This window comes from Anser brachyrhynchus (assembly GCF_964034855.1).
Source record: "Anser brachyrhynchus genome assembly, chromosome: 1".
Classification (NCBI taxonomy): domain Eukaryota; kingdom Metazoa; phylum Chordata; class Aves; order Anseriformes; family Anatidae; genus Anser; species Anser brachyrhynchus.
In genome coordinates, this window is record NC_137694.1 from 25,377,767 (window position 1) to 25,395,521 (window position 17,755).

The 17,755-nt window shown below is 38.8% G+C and overlaps 1 protein-coding gene across 2 annotated transcripts in view; it reads right to left on the reverse strand.

Annotated features, from left to right (window-relative positions):
- The window catches only part of KCND2 (potassium voltage-gated channel subfamily D member 2), a 305,075-nt gene that overhangs the window by 40,634 nt on the left and 246,686 nt on the right, over window positions 1-17,755 (reverse strand). The window lies entirely within an intron of this gene.

Here is a 17,755-nt window from a genome sequence, read left to right on the forward strand (position 1 = left end):
TACTGGGTTTACTTGGCAAGGGCTTGGTAGCAGGGGGACTTCGGGGGTGGTCACTGTGAGAAGAACCCAGGAGCTTTCCCATGTTAGATAAAAGCCAGCTCTAGCAGGCTCCACAAGAGACTTGCCACTGGCCAGAGCCAAGCAAATAAGCAGTGTTGTTTGCGCCTCTATGACAGCAGATTTCAGTAAGGGGAAAAACTGATGCACCACAGCAGATGGGAGAGTGAGGAGTGAGAAGCAGACCTGCAGACCCCAAGGTCAGTGCAGAAGGAGGGCAGGAGGTGCTCCAGGCAGGCAGCACAAGTTCCCCTGCGGCCTGTGGAGAGGCCCCTGGTGGAGCAGGCTGTCCCCCTGCAGCCCATGGGTCCCACACGGAGCAGATCTCCACGCTGCAGCCCGTGGAGGAGCCCCCGGTGGAGCAGGTGGATGTGGCCTGGAGGAGGCTGCGGCCCATGGAGAGCCCCCGCAGGAGCAGGCCCCGGGCCGGAGCTGCAGCCCGTGGAGAGGAGCCCACGCAGGAGCACGGGGCCTGGGGGGAGCTGCCGCCCGTGGGGGACCCGTGCTGGAGCAGTTTGCTCCTGGGGGATGGACCCCGTGGTACGGAGCCGTGTGGGAGCAGTTCCTGAAGAGCTGCTGCCTGTGGGCAACCCCCGCAGGCTCAGTTCAGGAAGGACGGCATCCCGTGGGAGGGACCCCACGTGGCGCGGGAGCAGAGGGGGACCATGAAGGAGTGGCGGATACAAAGGTCAGTGATTGACCGCAGCCCCCATTCCCTTGTTCCCCTGTGCCGCTTGGGGGGCGGTGGCAGAAGAGGGTGGATGGGGGGAAGGTGTTTTTAGTTTGCTTTTAATTTCTCACTGCTCTAGTCTGTTGGTAACAGGCAATAAATTATATTAATCTCTTTAGACTAAGTCCATTTTGCCCATACTGGTAATTGGTGAGGAAACTCCCTGACCTTATCGCAATCCTTTAACCCTTTTTCATTGAATTTTCTCCTCCTCTTCCTTTGAGGAGGGAGTGTGAGAGAGACGTTGTGGTGGAGATTAGCTGCCCATCAGGGTGAAACCACCATAGGTAATTATTTTATTCTATTCTCATAAAAGAGTTGAATTTCTGGAGGTCATCTACTGCATTATATCTAGCCCTTTTTACTTATCTGAGCTGTTATGCAAGAAATGCATTAGGGCTACAGGGTAGTTCTTGCTAAAGGATGTATGGCACTATTAAAAAAAAGCAAAAAAACCAACCCATCACTTTGCAATGGTGACTTCATTAAAATATTTCTGTCTTCCTTTTACAGACAATCAGTTTTGCTTTGTTGGAGTACAAATCCTGCTGTTACACAGTCATGGATGATATTTTTGGTATCCTAGTCTCTCAAGGTCTCTGGGTAGCAGTTGTGGAGTCTAATGCAATCTTTTTTATCGTTCTTCTGTAAAAAATACCCTAAAACCTTAAGTCCAGATTCTATCTGCAATATTTGAGGAAGGCAAGAACAGCTTAAGAAGAAAGAGAGGGGTATTTTCCTATCTGAAGCCAATATAGAGGCAACGTGCATGTTCTTATGTGTACTGTCAGATCTTATTCATTGAATTAGCAAGAGCAGGATTAGACCCACAATACTCTTTCAAATCACCAGGAGGTGGATTAGGGCTAAAACTACCGATTAAAGCCTGTTTTCTTCAAAAACAATCTGCACATAAATTTTCAGGATTTAAATGCAAAAGGTGTTTGTAAGCACTATGAGAAACCACTTTTGAGCTGAAATTTACTAGGAGAATAGTTCCATAATGACCAACAATTACAAGTTTCTGCAAAGACTGTTCTTTAAACTCTGGAGATGCAGTATCCTTTGACTTCCAATTTAAAAATATGTCCTATATTAATTAGAGTTTTGAAGTTAAAATGGCAGGGAACCTAAAATAGGGCTTTTTAATGAAGGCAACTTTCAAAGCAGTGAAACAGAAAGTTCTCCTGTGATACAGCCTTAAATGAACACTGTAGAATAAATTCTAACCTCATTTAACCCAGGGAAGACATACTAGAATCAATGGGCCAGTATTGCAGAAAAAGGGGCAGTGAATTTAAATCTGCAAGTTAAACTCTGTCATCTGGAGTCTTTCAAAGAAGATAGAAAATAAGCTCTCTAATATTGGCGATGAGGCGAATTTATGGCGATTTATTGCTCATGCAGTGCTATTAATGTGTGCTTATAGACAGAGATGAAGGTGACATCTATGTTCCAAAAAGTGTAGCAGAGGTTACAGAGATAGGGGATCAAGCTGAAAGGGAGAAATGGAGAAAAACCTGTATAGTAGTTAAAGTACATATTGTTGTTTATATCATTTCTGAAGATGTTGTTTTGTAATGGGAATGTTCCTTTATGTTGTTGGAATGGTGGGACACATGTTGTATGGTTGTATAGACCTTCACCTGGATTCACCTCGCTTAGCTTTGCAAAGCTGTCTGAAAAATCTGAATTTGAGAGCTCTCAGTACATAGCTGAGCCATCTCCAAAGACTTCAAGGTAACTTATCTTTTCTCATCATCATCTGAAAGCCTAAGTGAACTCGAAAGTTTTAACTGTGGAGAGCTAAAAAACAGAAGAGAGGAATCTTGGTCCATACATCTGTGTTTTAGGAAGCAATGCTCAAGATGCTTAGAGACCAATGATGGTGCTTCTTATTAGTTCTTCAGACTGCCTTTCCAGTTGTCAAGATCAAGCATATTTCTTCTCAAACGATCAGTAAACACTCAGGGAAATAAAATCAGACTTTTTCTCTGAGATGTACAGAATACTTCAGTTGTTTTTCTTATTTTTTAATTATTTGTCTGTGCTTACCTGTCAGTACATGCATACTCAAGCGCTTGTAAGTCCATGCATACTGAACACCTTTGACGGGACTTAGTCTACTAAATAATATATTTGCTTTTTATTAAAAAGTCTCAGAATTTGTGGTTGGCTTATCTAATGCCTGGTGTTAGAAATAATGCTTCCGACTTTATTTCTGGTTTACAGTTGAGCTTGACAGGTCATTTCTCTTCTAAATATGTTCTACTTTTTCTTTTTATTGCAATTTTTATTATTACTCTGCCTTAAGCAATAGAATATATACTTCAATATTTTTTGTACTTAGTCTATTAAGATACACATGCTCTTCTTACTTTCCTTTTCATTTTACATGCTCATACATTTTTATGATACTACTCTAAAGGATTATCTGTAAATCAGATCAAGTTCAAGTTTTATAATAGTATGTGCTAAATATTACAGAGAAACTGTTCAAACCTATTTAACACACCAGGCTGGATTTTTATTATTATTATTTACTTATTTATTTATTTATTTTTGTAAGGTATCTTATTGGGCCTTTCAAAGGTCTCTAAACTCCACTAGCCTCGGTAAAGAACCAAAACCCACACAAGGGAGCTAAATCCACTACTGGATTACTTACTGAGTCAAATAATAATAATAATAATAATAAATAAAAATCTGCAAGCTGATGTTAGCAAAGTGAACAGAAAATGATACATGTCAGTAATGTGTTGTCAAGAGAATGAAGTACTTTCTTATTATTCCTTTACTTGACAAAAATATGTTAAAAGACAATAAAACGTAAAGCACAGCTTTAATTGCAGTAACAACCTGTACGCTCATCAGTGCTCAACTCAAATGATTTCCTTCAGCTAACAATATTTTTGTGAAAAGCAATGTCACTTAAACATTTGGAACAATTATTCTAGGCTGTAAAGAGTATACAATGGTATTTCTTTCATGATCTGAGATGCTAGTCTCTGTAACTGTTACTCATTTCAGAAGAACCTACAGGCAACCCCTGAGAAATGAAGAACTATGGTGTGAGCTGAAAGACACCCAATGAGGCTCCTGGAGCTCCACAATGGCATATTGTCATACCTAATAGGAATACAGAAGTGCTATCCATGTTGATGTAAGGACATGTATCCATGTTGGTGTAAGGACATGATGCACAATGACTGCTGGGACGTGCAGGTTTTGCAAGCCAGAATGCTGCAGAAGGGGAAGGTGCAATTGACATTGGTTTGTGTGTCTCTTGGATAGAGGAACATTACAAATGCATCTTCAGTCTAGCAAATCCAAGCAGCTTTTCCACCAAGAAGTTGTATAAAATACCAAACTGGAGAGAAAGTATGGGATAAAGGGCAGACAGAGTGCTCTTCCAAACTATTCCAGTGATTTAAGGGATAAATTGGGCATGCTTCTTATACTCTTTGGGCCACAGTCACACTGTCCACCATGGCACATAAGGTAGTGGGAACAACCCACCCACCAGCACCTGGCTGAGGAATTATAACAGGCAAAATGCATGTAGTACTGAACTCTCACTATTTTACACTATCAGTACATTGGCTGAGGAAGGAATACTAGGGTAAATGAGGGCCTGCTGCTGGATATTTGACTGAGCGATAAAAGACAAGGAAAATGAAGAGATACCCAAAGTCTTCTTTGCTGTGGCTTTTAATGTGAGAGGAAATGTCCTTCTTTGTGGAGGAGGACCTCTGTGTTCTGGTGTGCAAGCTGAACATGATTAGGTAGTGTGTTTTTCATAACTATGTGTAGAGCTCCAGTAACAGCAGTTTAGTCACCAGGAGAAGGAAAGTTACAGTTTCTCTATATTCAGCAATCGTGACTTTGCATCTGTGTACTGATTTTGTACTTCCTGCTACAAGAGATGCATTTGTAAACTGGCAGAGGGTCACCAAGATGTCTATGGTGATGGAAAACATGCCATAAGCAGTGGCTGAGAGACCTGGGTTTGTTCAACCTGGAAATGAGAAAACTAAGGGAGGATCTAGTTATTGTCCTCAGCTCCCTAACGGAACTTTATAGATGAGGTGGAGTCAGAATTCCCACAGGCATAGGGATAAGAATTAATAGGGATAGGCTGTAAGAATGGAAATTCCACTTGTTTATGAGGAAAAAATAAAGTCACTATGAGGGTGGTCAAACACTGGAACAGGTTGCTCAGAGGGAATGTGGAGTCTCTGTCCTTGGATACATTCAGAATTTGACAGGAAAGGGCATGAGTGATGTGAACCAGCTTCAAAGTTAGCCCTGTTTCGAGCAAGCCAGACCAGATGTCCTCCAGCAACATTTTTTCTACAATTCTATGATTGTGCAATGAACCAGCAGCTCTTTACATCAGGTGGACTCTCAGCACTCTCTTTGAGCTGAAGTACCATGAGACATGCTGCCTGAACATACTCCTTTGCATTTCTATTTCCCTCCCTTTCCTTGACTTCTCTTGTACACTGAGTTACTGTGAGGTTTAAGGTACCTAATTCCCATAGAGAGACTGTTTTGTATTTATAGAGTGTATATGGAACACTTAAGTCCCCTAGGAATATTGCACAAATAATAATAAAAACTATTTAAGACTAAAAAAAAGTGAATTTTTGTCTTAAGTCTAAACATAGCCAGGCAGGTAACATGACCAGTTAGCATCAATATTATAACTTCACTTCTGCTCAGTGTCATTATCAATTTCCCTGATCCCCACTAAATTTTGAAGAGTTACCATTTAGTAGTCAGAGACTACGGAAATACTGATTGGACTAATAACATTTCTGAATTGTTACCCTGTTTTTTTCTTGCTCCAGAAAAAATTGCTTATTTTCTTAGTGAGAGTCTAACGTCAAGCAGATGATGCAATCTGATACTCAAATAAAGATTGTCTTAAAAAAAAAAAAAAAAAGAAAAAGGAAAAAAAAAATTACTGGATTCTCCTTAATTTCATTTCTTTTTTGACTGTGGGCCTTCTTCAGCTTTGCTGTAACTCAATAAATTTTTATAATGATATTTATTTACATTGTGTGTCATAAAGGTTGATTGTATTTTTTCTAAAGAATCTCTACACTACTGGATACTGCAGGTGTCTGCAAAAAGTCTGGTCAAACTCTTTTTGAACAGTGTAGCTAGGCGTGCATTTTTCGTAAATGAGTTTGAATTTGTGCAAGGTATTAAAAGATAGCCAAGCTTGTGTCTGCAGGCTACATAAAGTCTGATAGGACTTACTTAGGCCCAACATCACCTGAACACAGCTAAATTCTTCCTCTAATGCCCCTTTGGGCATGTATACAAATAGTTGTTTGTAACACCCCAACTGGCCTGCCCAGAATGTGTCCAGGCATCAATTAGAACCCAAAATATCGGGGAACCTTGTGAAGAGCCCCTGAACAAGCTCAGCTGAAAACAACGTACCCAGAACAGAGCTAACTACGTGAATTGTCACCCCATGCATTTCTGCTGCACTGGCTTCTCCCATTACCTCTCAAGGGGCTGTGGACTCCTCGTCTCCAGTAGAGTCCTGAAGCAGGAGTTTCTTCTGTACCTGAGGTAACCCAGCTCTGCATTACAGCAGCTAATGACACTATATATTGATGCTTGTAACTGTGCTCTTTTCAGTCTTGAACTGGTGTTACTGTGAGCATTCACAGAGAGAGTTCAGATGAACAAAAAAATAGGCCAGAAATTTGCTCTAGAAGAGTGGGCTAGAAGTCTGTTCAGACTCATCAGCATGACTAAAACTGTTGGCTAAATTATAGCTTGCCAAATTCTTCTGAACTGCTTGTCTCTCTGTTGCTTCCATGCTCCTGAGAACAAAGCTGAGAGATCAACACCCACATGCAGAGTGACCTCAGAGAAAATCCCTGGAGAAGTCTGAAAGAAGAACTGAAATATGATTTCTTCTGTCCAATTCAATTCACACAAAAACTAGACCTGGAAGACAAGAGAACTTCCATGGCCATTTTTCTGGGGGCTGAGGCCCGCATTATCTATATGGAAGTACTATATGGAAGTACTTCATCTGAGGATGACCACTCATCACACACACACACACAAAAAAAAAAGACCATTACCTACTCAGCTCTAAATTAACTCTCACTAAGTAGTACAGCTGCTATAAAATGTCATCTATTGATATTATCACAAATAAATCTGAAATGGTCTCCAATCCTGACTGTGAGCTATCGCTTTGCAGTTTGGCCTAAGGTCTCGATGGCGTGTAAGTTTTTTATCCTCTGCTCTGCAAACCTGCTGCCTTGGTTTTCTGTTCTGACTTCCTATTAATTCTCAACAGGAGGCTTGACTAAATTTCTAAATTTCTAAATATCAAAACCTGCCTGCTGAGAAACTCCATGCCCCGTGCTAACCATTGCCTCTGATAACATTTATGGGCCACTGAAACAATGGAACCACGCTAGGCTGGTGTGTGAGCAGCAAACAAATCTTGCAGAGGATAATGGACATTATCGTGCCCTATTCTGCACAAGATAAGAATATCCACATTACTCTAAAAGCTTTCAGAACAAAAGATAACACTTAGCTTACTTTCCTTCAATAATTTGTTTACACATGCAAGAGACATGCATTGCCCCTTATCACATAAATACGTACAAACACGAACGAATAAACAGCAACAAGCCATTTTATCTCTGGGGCTGGAAGGAAAAGAAGAGATATAGTTATTCTTCCTATTTCAGAAAAACTGAGGGACACCCAAACTCTATGAATATAAGAATCATTTAGTATCAGACAGAAACAAAAGAAAGAGAAAGAGAGAGAGAGAAAAAAAAGTAATATATACTTTACATATATCAGAGAGATTTCAGTCAGAGTTTCAAATCCCAAAATGTGTTTGCATGTCTGCCAGAAATAAATGTCTTCTTTTGGCTGATAAACTGAACTAACTTGACATGAAACCAGATACTTTTTTTTGGAAAGGAAAGCAGGGACACCAGAGTGTCATTCTGAGGAGAGTTAACTCTCACAATACCCAGTCAAATGTGTTATTTGTTGTTCAGTAAACTCATATGGCAGTCATATTTCCATTTCACTGATACTGTGTTTATTCTTATCCTTTCTTGAATTCCAAACCTTAGATATGTGAAAATCTACCCATAATGTCTATACAAGTTTCTTTCAACATGGATGGATGCTCAGGGAAAATAAGATTATGAAATAATGCAGCCTCTTTACTGCCTTGTGGCATGGAACATGTCAAAATTAATGGTTCACTCCCTCCTCTTCCCCTCCAAAAGCCATTACCAGTCAGCGATCTTTAAGGCTCAGGACTGCTCAACGCTAAGTAGACCCCAAGCTGGCACTGCACTGATCCCTTTCTCTGTGGTTCCTTTCTTCTGAGCCATTCTAGTCCAATCCATCCAGGTGCTCTCATCATCCCTTGACCACTCTCTGTTAAAAGAAGAACGTTCTATTGTTCCTTTTTAATGAATCTGTGGATGAAAAAGAGTTCATTCAGCTGCCTTTGTGAGGCGTCTCGATTCTGAAGAGAGCCAGGTCATCAGCCAGTGCTAGTCCGGTCTCTGCCAGCAAGATTTGCAGCCCAACCTGTATGCATATGCATTTGAGGAACAGGGGTCAGAGGCTATACAGCATTATACAATGAGACTTTGACTCCTTCCTCTGGCAATGGAAATGCAGTTCATGCTGGGATAACTCAATTATTTTCCTGCTTTTGCTAGAAAAAAAATGAGGAGATGAAGAAAAAAACCAAAACAAACAAAAACAAAACCCCAAAACAAACAAACAAACAAAATCCAACCCACCAAATAATAGTAGGAGTGATCTGAGATCTGATCTTTGCCCCTCAACCTCTTTATTTATTTATTTTTATTTTTTTTGGTAACTCAAGAATGCATTTGCCTGCACTTGTTTTGTCTATGGCTGAGTGTTTTCACTTTCATGCATGGTTGCCTGCCTACCTGAGCCCTGCTGAGAGCATGTTTTTCTCTGTGAAAGGAATGCATATGTTTGCCTGCCTGGTTGAACCAGAAGCTGTTTCTACAGAGAAAAAAAAAAACAAAACAAAAACAAGTGTTGTTGAATTACAGTCAGGCACTTCTTTCTGAAAATTGTTCTTGTAGACAACAGCTGAGGTTCAGTGAGGTGAATGCAAGGATGTGTAATGTATTTTTACTTGCCCCAGCCTGTCCAGTTTTTTATGTAAGGAGGGAGTGCAATTCCTTGCATAGAGAGAAAGGATTGTTTCACCAACCTTGGGGTTAGAAGACTTAAGCTTGTGAAGAGAGCTATGAAAGATGATGGATCCTCCCGTCATCTCAGCTGCAAATTATTCCTTTTTATGCTGGATAAAATTGATAAAAGAAAGGTGAGGTTATAGCTGCTTTCCATGGCTGCAGCTTCCCATGCCTACCTTTTATCCCCCAAAGCCTTGAATGTGGTCTGTGTCAAGGGTAATGTAAAGACTTTTTTTTTTTTTAAAGCAAAAAATATTTGTGATCCTACCATTGGAGCTGCAGTTAGAGGAGGTGTGTATTCTTTTTAGCTTTGTTTTTTTTTTTTTTTTGCTATGTGTGGAAATAAGAAATCAAAACTTCCAGCACTCCTTCCTAAAGACTGAATAACACTTTATTTTTCATCTGCAAAACACTGCCAAGAAAGTGGAAAACAACAGGGAGAAACAACATAACCTATGCTACTGCAGAAGCTTAAATCATAGCTGAAACTAAAACTTCTCAATCACATACTTATTTCAAATGCTCTGTTCTGAGAAAAAGAAATAGAAAAATCTATGGAACTAGAAGTTACATAACAATATTGAAAAAAAAATCAGATTGTACTGCCTCCTTTAAGTTCTATAGATAATTACTACAATACAAAACTAACACAAAATATGAGGTTGGTCTTGTTAAGGTCTGAAAATTTTTCTGTGATTAGAGTTGGAGTGTCAAAGAAGACAAATTGAAGGTTCTCTGTCTTTTTTTTTTTTTTCTTTTTTTCTTTTTTTCCCCTGGTATCGCTTTCTCTTTCTGTGGTCAATGAAAACTGATAACTACAGTTTTCTTCCAGGTTTATGCCCTATAACTAAAATTTCAGCTGATAATTGCTGGTCTTTTCTCCTCTTTGTTATCTTCTCTTTTTCCCTAATATACCATTGGTCTCCATACACGTTCCCTAAACTTGTTCTCTATTCCTCCCACCTTGTTCTTCATCTGTGGAATCAAAAATGTGAAACAGATATACACTGTGCTCTGGCATTTTTCAAGTGGCCTTGGCTGGTTTTTGTTTTTTGGAAATGAAACACAGACCACCAAATTTGGATGAGTCTTCAGGATATGATAGGGCAAACCTTGCTGCTAATAAAAAAAAAATCAGGTTTCCACCTTGTGGGATTCTCTAATTATTCTTCATCTACCTTTATTTGCATGTCTGCCCAGATTTCTCTCTTAATTCATTCACAGCTGGACCTTTACTACATTCTGCTATGGAAATGTCTGAACTTTGTCCTGATTAAATCACAGACAGTTCTCTGAAATTATTTTCATAAGAATAAAACACTTTTCAGGTGTTAACACCAAAAGCTGTTATCACAGACCTCAATTTCTGGGCATTAAGAGAACCTAACTACTTTGCCTGGCCATGTGTTTCCTGAAGAAAGAAAGAAACACACAGTGTTTTTAGAAGAATCAGTGATCAGCAGTTCAGTTTCAGCCACAGGTGATGTGATGCCATTTACTCACACTGTATCACATTCTGGTGGCTAGTCAGACCTGCTCCTTGCCATTTCAATGTATTAATTCAATGTCTCCTTCCTATAGTAAGTTCTGATCTTCTCCTTCGTTTTTATTTCTCATATGCCCCTATTTTGCCTACTTTTTTTTTTTTTTTTTTCCCCCCCCAGGCATTTTAGTATTATTACATTTAGTCCTCAGCCAGCAATTTCCATGGTAAATCCAATCACCTGAGTTAAAAAGAAATAGGTTTCCCTTTGGTTGTGTGATTAAGTTATTCAGAGCATAGAGAAATTTTCTTAACTTGCACAGGGTTTTTCCTGTTATTAGATCAACATTTTTTAACTGTAATAAAGACGTTACTTAGGAAGTGAACCACTTCTTTGCCTATGAACATTTTCCTTGAAGAAATGGCAGCTGGGACAGAAACTCCTGATTAGCATATCTCTCTGATGGTCTTTAAAATGATCTAGTAAGATCCAGACTCTCTACTGTCACCATCTAGGGAATGTGCATCTTTGAAGTATTCTTACCAACTCTTTGTGATTTTTGTTGTGAGTTGAAAAAAAAAATCCTTTTTGGTGTGGAATTTAATATTCCCCAATCTAAGTTATTTTCTAGTAATTTCTACCACTCTCTGCTAATACAGTGGAAGGAAATATAACACATTTTTCAATCCCAGAATTATAGATGTCTAAAGTCACAGCTTAGTTCTGACAAGAGAGATATTAAACACTATTGTTTTGGGTAAAGTGTTATTTTGATGAAAATGCACCTACCCTATTTATTTCTCTTTTCCTCAAAACATATTATTTTCTTTTGTCCACATCCATTTCACTTTTTTTTTTTTTTAATCTGTGAGAATAATTATCAAGCTAATTAATGTTGATATATTTGGAATGCAATTCCATAGTTCCATCTAAACAGAATATTCTGGTGTTTAGCTTGGGAATTGTAGAATGGTTTGGGTTGGAAGGGGCCTTAAAAATTCCACCCCCCCTGCCATGGGTAGGGACACCTCCCACCAGACCAGGTTGCTCAAAGCCCCATCCAGCCTGGCCTTGAACACCTCCAGGGATGGGGCATCCACAGCTTCTCTGGGCAACCTGTTCCTGTGCCTTACCACCAGCCGAATGAAGAATTTTCTCCGTATATCGAATCTAAACCTACCCTCTTTTAGTTTAAAGCTATTCCCCCTTGTCCTATCACTATTCTCCCTGACCAAAGTCCCTCTCCAGCTTTCCTGTAGGCCCCTTTTAGGTACTGGAAGACTGTTATAAGGTCTCCCCAGAGCCTTCTCTTCTCCAGGCTGAGCAACTCCAACTCTCTCAGCCTGTCTTTGTAGGCGAGGTGCTCCATCCCCTTGATCATCTTTGTGGCCCTCGTCTGAACTCATTCTAATACTTCCATGTCCTTCTTGGGCTGGGGGCCCTGGAGCTGCACAGTGCTCCAGATGGAGTCTCACAAGATCAGAGCAGAGCATGAGAATCGCCTCCCTTGCCCTGCTGGTCACAATTCTTTTGGTGCAGCCCAGGATATGGTTGGCTTTCTGGGCTGCAGGCACACATTGCCAGCTAATGTTGAGCTTCTCATCAACCAACACCCTCAGGTCCTTCTCCTCAGGGCTGCTCTCAATCCATTCTCCACCCAGTCTGTATTTGTGCATGAACACAATTTGATTTAACATTGATCTAACATATGAAGCAACAGCTGTCACTCTCAAGAAAAGAAGCAAAAAAAAAAAAAAAAAAAGATATTTTAAAAAGTAGGCTTCCAAAAGTCATTTCACAGTGTACTGTCCTGTGCCAATATAACAGACTTTTCCCTCCACACCCCCAGCATCCAACATCTAGTTTCTCACATAGTCTTAAAGCTCAACCCTGGAGAACTCTTAAAGATCTTTTTCATATTCTGTGTGTACCAGATTTTAATTTTTGGAAGATATGTAGCCTTAATTTTCAGCCCATATGCTATGTTACCTGGCTTGGGAGAAGAAGGTGGAGGAAAAATCCAACAGAAATGAACACACTTATCTTTGTTAGCTTTAGTATCATATCTGCAATTTCTTTCAAGCCTCCTCCAGGTTTTGTAAATGTTCCTCTGAAATCTTCCCAGTTATTAGCATGTCATCGAGATAACAGACAACACCATTTACCCCCTGCCTTACTTAGCTCATTATTCTTTGAAACACAGCAGGTGCTTTTTCTATTCATACCTAAATAGCCCCTTATGTGTGTTTGTTGTCAGGTTTTTTTTTTTTTTTTTTTTTTTTTTTCACTAGCTGCAAGGCCACCTGCTGGTACTCTTGGGACAAGCCCTGCTTGGTAAACTGCTCTCTGCACTTTGAAAATAAATGGTCTACAGTAGAAATTCCTTGTTGTCCAGCTGGAGCCAAAAAGTGATGGAAATTCTATATTTCTGACAAGTTCTGCTCTCCTATCCCCCCTGAAGTTCAGTTGGTGCAGCCCATTCCGTGGCATTCAGGGGAGTAAACAGACTCTGGTTCCTAGCACACCAAGCTGCATTTCCAGAAGCCTTTGCAAGGTTTATGGTACAGGTGTCCTCCTGAGAAACACAGAAATAAGTTTGTCACTCACAGATGACACTGCAGCTATACCTGTTACTAAACCATGTCTGCAATGAACTTGACTTTGGTTTGAACTTTGTTAAGCTGTTACAGAGCTGGTTAGCTACTATCCACTATAATTTAGGCTTAGAGAAACAGTTGCCCACCACTTTCAGTTAACACTCTTAAGCAATGTTAACCAAGTATATTTAAAAATTACAGTGACGGGAAGACCTACCTGTTAATCATTACTTGTCCTTACACTACGATGACACAGTGTGCAATGTACGTTCATTTTCTACTGTGCATAGACAGTGCTCACTCATCCATGGACGGTTTATTTAGTTGACAGATTAATTGTACCACAGATGCAGGGATTCTGGGGAGGCCAGCTCAGTTCTGGCAGTTGTTGCTCAGTGCTGTGCAGTTGTTGCTACGTTAGTCTCACAGGGTTCACAGTGACCTGTCCAGAGAGCGTACAAAAGACCAGAGATGTCCCCAGCCTGGTCCAGCATGGGCTTGACACATGTAAATGCAACCAGACAAAATATGGCTAAAGTGTATTCACTTAGGAGGAATAAGGAGATGACTCCATTGCTGTGGCTAGAGGCCTCTTATCAGTTCAAGAAGTACTGCATGAACTTGCTAGGCAGATTCAAGAGCTCAATGCAGAGGACCTCGAATAGTTCCACAAAAATCAGCTCAATATTGACAGGAAACATTATATCTGGTTGAGAACCAGACATACCACCCTTATAAGCAAAGCTGCCTTTCTGGGATATTCTTCTTTACGGGTATTGTACAGCTTTCTCTAACACCTGTTCTGTTCCAGCCTCTGTAATCACCTACCTTTCTGGTACTGATGCTTCTTAAGTGGATACTCTGGCCTTACGCTGTCATTCCCCACGCACTTTAGTGGAGACACAGTGAGCTGGCTCAAAGAATGGACTCAGGTTCTAACATTTAATTTCCCGAGTTAGTTCAAACCAGATTACTTAGCAATTCAGTCCACAATTGCCCAAACATTTTTGCCAGCATAATGGAGGCAGTGGTGTAGAGGTGAAAAAGAAAGGCTAAAGCTGGGGTGAGAGAAGGACAGCTTCTTGAGGTTGTAGTAGTGCTTTGTGCAAATTTAAAGTGCTTGCGGAATTGTGATGTTATTTCTAGACATCAAACTGATTTTAGTGTTTTGCAAAAAGTTATTAAAACAAGCAGTAGCAGGAAATATTTTTAGATTTGCCAAATACCAGAAAATACTTTAGCTTTCAAGCTTCAATATTTGGCTTTCAAGATAAAAGATATTGTTCTGTTAAAAAAAAAAAAAAATTGTAAGGTTTTAATGGTTTCATTAGAAGATCTATGATGTCTTTATCTCAATAAGCTCCAGTGTAAAATATGTCTTTAAGTACACTTTGTATTTTATAACTATGTTAGAAAAATAACTTTTGTACAGTGAAACCTTCCATACTGTTTCAGTAAAGTCTAGATCTCTTTCAAAACTTTTATTTGCATTATAGTCCCTTCAGTGCAGTTCAAACTGTTTTTTTTTCTTTTTTTTTTTTTTAATTTCAAGATTCAGTCCTTTCCCAATTTTCTGTTTTGTGTTTTACTCTACACAGAGAAGTTAAGAATTAAATAATCCAGCAGTTTTTTCATAAAAACAGGTTCAGAATATAGCTTTATTTCCTTACGATGCAAGACAATTACGGGAAAGCAGGAATCTAAAATTCTTTAGCTTCTGTTGGAAGTGCCCTTCTGTGCAATTACATTCTTTGGTCCAGTGAAATCACTTAAGGAAGATTTTTCAGATCTACTCCCCGAAGTTGTTATCCTTTTGAATTCCCATATGAAGATTTTAAATACTGCTAATACTATAATTCTAAATTTTTGAAAAAACAAAACAACAACAACAACAAAACCAACTACTGGAGAAAGATTGAAGAATGTGAGAATTATAAATTCAATCTAGATCTAATTTACAGGTATAAAAACATGGAAATATTCTCATTTCTATAATATACTGATAAGAAGCCAGCAGTGGAGGGAGGAATGTAACCACCTTTCTTATGATCTTTTTCTCTGGGCTATGTTGTATAACTGCAAGCAGGAACAAGGCTATTAGTTATATTTATTAATGATAAATCTGAGTCAGTACTTCCCTACATCACTGTAAAAGAGTATGATTCCAGTGGTGTTACGATGATATGAATCCATAGCAAAATCAGATTTACATCTTGCTTTATTATTTGAAACACTACTCCATTTGCAAATGGACCTAGACAGCTGTGATTTGGAAATGAAAGACTGGAAGAACTGAGTATCAAAGAGTTAACACCAAAGCTAAAATACACACACACATAGAGAAAACAAAAAGAGCAGACAATCAATGAAGGCTGGATGGAAGAAGAATCTTGATGAACTAGTAAGAGACGGGGTGAGTTTCATAAAATAGAAAAATGTATGTGCATGTAGAATAGAATGATAGTAAGACTGGAAGCTTGCAACATTTTACAAAGTGTTTTTTGAACCTGTGGGGTGAGTATATCTTTGAAGAAATATGATATCATCACTTGTAATGTCATACAGTCTCCTTTAGGATATGATCAAAGGAATCTGCTGTTTGCCTTTGAGTTTTTAACAAAAATCTTGTCTTGGGGCAGAACCGCTTGTTAAGGAGTGGGGTTAATGTCACAGCTGAATAGTCAGGAAAGTATTCTCTCTATCATTTGTGACCTCCTGTCTATGGAGGATGAATAAAACAAGTTAGGAGAGAAAATATCCAGATACATATCACTGATTTCTCTTTCTAAAGGAAATAACCTGGAAGACTCTGAAAGCCACAAGAGGCTGCCCAAAGTATGACAGTAGATAGATGTCAGTGGTCATTATTGGATAGAATGTAGACAAAATAAAGAGGATGAATACCTATATTTACCTGAGTATAATCCTAGCATCATTATCTTCAGCTGAAAAATCACCCACAACTTCAGGTCTTTGTAGACTTTTTAATCCAAATAGCAAACAACTGAAGCCACTGTTACTGTCATGTTTTAACACTCTCTCCCACTGCTGAACATTTAATATATAGAGATGTTTTCAAAAGAGAGTTAGGTTATAGAGTCATTACTGACATTGTTACAAAAAATAAACTATATATGTCTACCAGTGAAGTCAGTCTGTACTTACATGCTATATGTAAGTGAAATAATACATTTATTTTAATATGACTACTTTTTTTAATTTTTTAATTTTATTTTTTATTTATTTTTTTTATTTTTTTTCCCTAACATTAAAAACAATGGGGTAAATTTCGTATAATCTAAGATCTTGCCAGGCACAGAGGAGAGTGCCTGTACTACTGGCCTGTAGTTCCCTGGGTCTTCCCTTATTCCCTTTTTAAGAATGGTAGTTATATTTCCACTTTTCCAGTCACTGGGAACCTTCACTGGATTACCACAACTTCTCAAATATGATGGATAGTGGCTTAGCAACTTCATCTGCCAATTCCCTCAGGACCCTTGAATGTATTTCATCAGGTCCCATGGACTTGTGCACCTTCATTTGAGACCTTAGATGGTCTCAAACCTGATCTACAATGAGCAGTTTTTCATTCTCCTAGTCCCTGCCCAACCTTCTGTGACTTGGGCTGTGTGATTTGAGCACTTGCCGGTGAAGACTGAGGCAAAAAATATATGTGATATTTCATGTTGTACCATCTTTCTAAACTTAAATGTTTGGAAGAACTCACCTACTTTGGTTCTGGGCATTTGGAGGCCATTTTAGATAATCTTCTCCATGTACAAACAAGTAAACAAAGAAAAAAATACAATCAAAAAGCACCACATACTCTTGAAATGTTACACTACCGGCACCCTGCCCAATTGTCAGTTACACCTGCACAAGACTGGTGACATTATGAGTAGATATGAAACAAAATTAATCTTGATATTCTACTGCATCTAATTTTTGTCATCTGAAATGCAAAACCAATAGTTTCTGACTGAATAGTTTCAGACTAATTGCTTCTAGACATTTTTTCTTTTTTGAGAGGTTTCAGGTTGTGACAATTCTAAACTTCAAGAATCATTCTTATAAGTCCTTCATTATGAAACTTCAGCATCTGCGAACTAAATTGTTCATTATATTTTCAAATATTTAGAAACAAAAGGAAGAAAAGTCTGTATGTGAAATATAAAATGATCTGGTTACCAAGGCAAATATATGTATATTCACATTCCCAGGAAAAAAGTAATCCATTGATTTGGATGCATGTTTTTATTTCTTAACTTATTTGCTTTATTTTGGAACACGTCTTCCTTCCAGTAAAATAGATTGCATTCATAAACACCTAAGGAATTATTAAGTAAACAACATATTCTGGCAATATATATACATTTTTTAAATAACTGTTTTGTGAGATGTGTACAGTGCATCCTAGTATCTCTTCACTCAAAAAAAAAAAAAAAAAAAGGAAAACATTCCCTCTGAAATCTAAAGAAATCAGGGAAGTTCATTTATTTGTGCAATAACACTATAAATTTCAAAGAAAAGCACTGTGGTAAAATACAGTGAAACTGCAATTAAAACCTATGGAGAAAGCTCTTAGATAAATAAAGGAGATATTATTAGAAGTATGGCACAGAAAAGGTCAGT